Source organism: Euprymna scolopes, chromosome 25, assembly GCF_053919585.1.
Source record: "Euprymna scolopes isolate OS-2025 chromosome 25, ASM5391958v1, whole genome shotgun sequence".
Taxonomy (NCBI): domain Eukaryota; kingdom Metazoa; phylum Mollusca; class Cephalopoda; order Sepiida; family Sepiolidae; genus Euprymna; species Euprymna scolopes.
In genome coordinates, this window is record NC_136506.1 from 49132505 (window position 1) to 49137965 (window position 5461).

Below are 5461 nucleotides of genomic sequence, written 5' to 3' on the forward strand. Positions count from 1 at the left end.
ATGCACCGCGATTGGTCCGCAACTAGAGCAGACAATCAATCGACTTCATTTAAAACAAGGCTGATAGCCATTACTCGCGTGCAATGAATGAATGCGTGAATGTAGGATTGACATGAAATTCTTAAAGATAATCTAAAATGACCGAAAAATGGGCTGAAATGATTTAAATAAATAAGTAAATGACTTAGAATGACTTTAATGCACTTAAGGATAAATTGAATAAGCTTAAGGATGACTTGAATGCGTAAAAAAATAACTGGAATCCTTCAAAAACAACTTCAATGATCTGGAGAATGACTTGAATGGATTTGAGACTGACTGGTCGTAAAGTGGTTGATAATTTTACATTAAATTAATACAGAAAAGTAATCCCGTACTTTATATCACAAAATTACAAACATAAAGACAAGATGTAGTAAGAACAGATACTACACTTTGATCTTGGCCAAAAGGCCAAGAAAAGCGGTATTTATTTGCTCCCCCACCGAGCAAATCAGGCACAAGGCTGATTTTTAATATGAGGAGTGAAGGGAAATGGGGACCAACTCCCCGGGGAGTAGGGGAGCTGGATAGTGAAAATTGGTATGAAGGGTTGGTATTTATTCGCTCTCCCACCGAGCAAATTAGGCACTAGGCCGAATTTTAATGTAAGGAGTGAAGGGGAAATGGGGGCCAACTCCTCGGGGAGTAGGGGAGCTGGATAGTGACAATTGGTATGAAGGGTTGCCCCTACATTGACCACGGTCTTATATATGGGGTTGGTATTTATTTGCTCCTCCACCGAGCAAATTAAGCACAAGGCCGATTTTTAATGTGAGGAGTAAAGGGGAAATAGGGGCCAACTTCCCGGGGAGCTGGATGGTTACAATTGGTATTAAGGGTTTCCCTTAAATTGACCAAGGTCTTTTATGTGAGATTGCCCCCACATATGGTCTTTGCTTGCAGTATCTGCCGGGCCACATACTACACTTTGATCCCGGCCCGAAGGCCGAGAAAAGCTTAAAATACTAAGAACGGCATCTATTAACAACACAGCTTTGATTTTAACCAAAAACGCCAAGCACAAAAATGTTACGGACAGAACGACAGACCGACCGACCGACGACGGACCGACGGAGTGACAATTGCACGCGACTAAAAATGGGCGATTTAACCGATTTCGATGACAATAAAAATATGGGCGTGTGAAACATTCGTTGGTCATCATTCAATCCCAGGCAACGTCGGATCTCCCTGCTAATATATATATATATATATATATATATATATATATATATATATATATATATATGACACGTTGTCTGAGTGCATGAGTTCGTTCTCTATGTACTCCGTGACGGCTGTGTCGACTTTTTAAAAAATTTCACACAAATATATATTATGTACCTGAAATAGTTCTTGGATAGATTTTATATCGGAATGCTTTCGATAAGTATCTAACACCAATAATAGAAACACCTTGATAAAAGGAGGAAATGTTCGATTTCGCACAAAGTTAACAATTTTATACAGCCTAACATAACGATTGCATTTTAGAAGTTTTATCACTATGCAAGCAGAAGAGACTAGCGTACAAAACCAAATGTAGGTTCTTTTATACAGAGATTAGTTCGAAGTGAATGTTCTGTTTAGAACACAATTGAACAATGATAATTGACTTTTTAACATTAACTCAAGCCATTATATAAAATATTTTTATAAAATCAACAATAGGTTCTATACAGTGCAATGTAGACTCCAGTATAATCGGACGAAGTCACTGTGAGGAAGCATATAAAGCTTCCTCTCGGGCAACTAATTTCGAACATTCGTTGATACACATCTAGTCCCTGGCAACGCCGAGTCTCCTTGCTATATATATATATATATATATATATATATATATATATATATATATATATATATATATACACTTTGACAGTAAAATACTGACGAATTAATTCATTTTCATTATTTAGGGAAACTGAAAAAGCAAATCAATTGGTAACTAAATATTTACCTTCTTCTCTTCAAGAGTGAGAGAGACAGAGAGAGAGAAAGAGAGAGACAAAGAGAGAGAGAAAGAGAGAGACAGAGAGGAGAGAGAAAGGACAGAGAGAGAGAGAGAGAGAGCTAAAGCAAGCGAGAGGGAGAGCAATCTAAAAAAAAAGAGCAGGAGAGAGATAAAGTCAATTTGAGAAGAGTAAATTACTTCATTTTCTCTCTTGGCTTTTGAAAACTAAACTCCTCAACTTTTTTAAAACTAAACTATTCAACTTCGCAGTCCGCTCCGTTTTAATACAGTCAACACAAACTTGTAATCAGAGGCTTTTCTGACTCACCTCATATCATCCAGATAGCGCAGAGACAATGAGTATCGTCTAGATGAATTTCTCAGTGTGTTTTTTTTCAATCTCTTCTCATTCTTTTTGTCGATATCATCGACATATACCATTTGCATTGCCTGATTTCCCCTCTCTACCGCAGAACCCCCTTTCAGATACAAACCGACGGATTAACTATCAACATTTGTAATCTTCTGTTATCCACCCAGCTTAAAAATTTGACATCTGTCCGGCTATTGTCAGTGTGTTATTCTTACTTATCGTGTCTTATTTTCATTTATACAGTAATTAATCCTATGAATGGAAATATAATATATATATACATACCTAACATTATATGAATACTAGCAGATTTATCCGACGTTGGCAAAGCTAGGGTGTGGGGCACTATCATTTACGACATCATGGTAAAGAGAGTTTAGTTTAACAATGACCTTAATATTGTCAACCTGATACTACATAATTCAGTTATAAAATAATATTAAACTAACGCGTATAAATAGACGAAGGTCATTATTTAATATGCTAGAAAAGTGTTATTAGATTCTTTTAAAAGAGAGACACAACAACTTCTGTTGAGTCACATTCAAATTGTAAATGAGTGAATATACTTATATGTAAAGGGAACATAGTAGTATGTATTCGTCTTCAGAGATAGAATCACACAGCTAGATGTTTCTTCTATTATATATATAGAAAGAGGAGAGAGAAAGAGAGAGAGAAAGCAAGAGAGATATGCGGGATAAGAGCGCTGAGATAGAAAGAGAGAGACAGACAGACAGACAGACAGACAGACTAATTGACAGAGAGGCGTTTGATCGTTGTGTAATAAAATTTCTCACCCATGTTTTATTTTATTTAAATAACAAAAAAATATATTCTTTGATGTATTATAATTTTATTTTAACATTTTATTAGGGTTCCTTTGAAATCAAGTCAACCATTTTATTAAACATCTTTGTGAAAAAACCCCCCAATAATGTACTTAAAAATTCGGTTTCTTTGAAACAAGTAAACCATTTTAATTACGTTTATTTTTAGAGTTATTCTTATCATGTTGATTCCATACTTTTCGGGCTCAGATCAAAGTGCAATTACCTTTCTGTCTTTAATCAAAGGAAAAGGCTATTTGTAAATTGCATCGCTGTTTGTTAGAAAAATAAAGAGCCAATTTACTGTAATTATTTACTTCTACTATTAAAAATAATGTTTGGTAAAATAACATATTTGCGGAAATTACTGACTAAAATTACATTCACTGAAGGACATTTCAGTTACTTAGCTAACAATCAAAATATTGTAATAGAAGTCTTCATAAAATAAAACGATTATTCATAACACAAACTTTATTTACAAAAAGTAATAAAATCATTTAATTGGCCCCACTCGCACGATTTTATCATTATTTTATAAAGCAAGTAAAACATTTCAATTAATTCATGAAATTCTACTTTTTTTTTACTTCAAATTACTTAGTTATGTATTGCTAGACAAAGATTAACTTTTGAACAGTGTTGGTTAAGTGTAGCTACTTATAGATAGAATTTCTCTCCTACTTTATAATTCTTAGATCATAACTTTTGTCAGGAATCTTGTCTTTCACTACCGTATGCATGTATTAGAACCTGAAAAATACCATTCTAAAGAACAGAGCTATTTATGAAAATTATAACTCGAATTGGAAGAAAAAGAAAAAAATCTTACATGTATGCATTGGATAGCAAAAATGTACAAACATCCATTTGGGCTTTTTTTATTGTTGCCTCCTAGATGTGCAACACGAAACCCATTGGTAAAATTATATCTATTTTTTAATTGATAATTATTTACATAAATTAAGAAACTCGTTAAAAAATAGATACCACCACAGATTTAGCCTTTGCAGTAGGAAAAATATAAATACATAGACATTTCAAAATCTATGGCTTTTTCTGTAAAACTCTGCCTGTGTTCGAGTCATAAGCATAAAAGTATGTTCATATTTATATTTTTACCATATAAATTATTATTGACGTTTCTGATGATTTAACAACACCTGACGGTTTCTTTTTATGTAGGGCTAAGTATTTATTTTCCAAATTCATTTCAGCGCGGTAGTCAGACTTGATATTTGCTTTCTCGTTTTCCTTACACAACTTGAAATGGAAATAGTTTCGCCAGAGGGATAGAAAAATAATTTGTTTATCTCGTTAACTTTGCCTGAAGGGATAGATTAATATTTATTTATATACAAGTACATACACATGGATATTTATTATACAGTGCAATGGAGTACGAAAATATATTGAATATAGGGGATATTATGAAATATTCAGTAAATTTCAGTATTTTAAAATATATAGTTAACTTGTTGGCTTTAACAGAATGTGGCGCTATGTTATTTTCTTTATGGAATAACAGAGTAAACGATCGCGAATTACGAATTAAAGTCAGTTTAATTGGGTCTTAAAATATACTGATTCAAAGAAAGCAACCGACGAAATAGCGTCAAAATAGTAGTTTCTGAAATACCTAATTAATTTCAATATTTAAACGATTGTTTGATGCAGAATTTAAAATAAGCAATGTAACGGAGATTCTGGAGAAAAGATCGATAATGGAATAACAGAATACCAGAATGACAGGAAATTAAGAATAGTAAATCAAAGTCGGATGATTATACTGAAATAATATTTTTATTCATTTGATAATTAATTCTTCGGATTATAGGTATTAAATTAATTTGCATTTTTATATTTGAAAGAATAAATATTTAGTTTTATATAGAAATAATATTTAGCAAAGTTATTGATATATGTCTAAATAATCAGCTTTGGTTAGATGGCTGTTTAATTGTGTTTTGTTAAAAAGGTCCAAAGATGCATCAATTACTTCAATTAGTAAATCTTAATTCTGTTTGCTGATAAGTGGATTAGCAAATTAACTGTGTAATAAAGAAATAAGATTCACCATAAAAAAAGCGCATCATAAAAAAAAGACTTGCGTGGGAGAGAACGTAACCTATTGAAAATATGCAGGGTTTAGCCATCTTGAAAATTTAGAATAATAATAACTAGAGTAATAAAGAAGTCTGCCTCTTACTGAATGACATGAGTAGTAGAGGGAATAGATTTACTGTTGGAGTAAAAAGTAATTCG

General features: G+C 32.7%; 1 pseudogene; it reads right to left on the bottom strand.

Annotated features, from left to right (window-relative positions):
• Positions 1-360: 360 nt before the first annotated feature.
• Positions 361-467, bottom strand: LOC145247639 (U2 spliceosomal RNA; annotated as a pseudogene).
• Between the last annotated feature and the right edge of the window lie 4994 nt (positions 468-5461).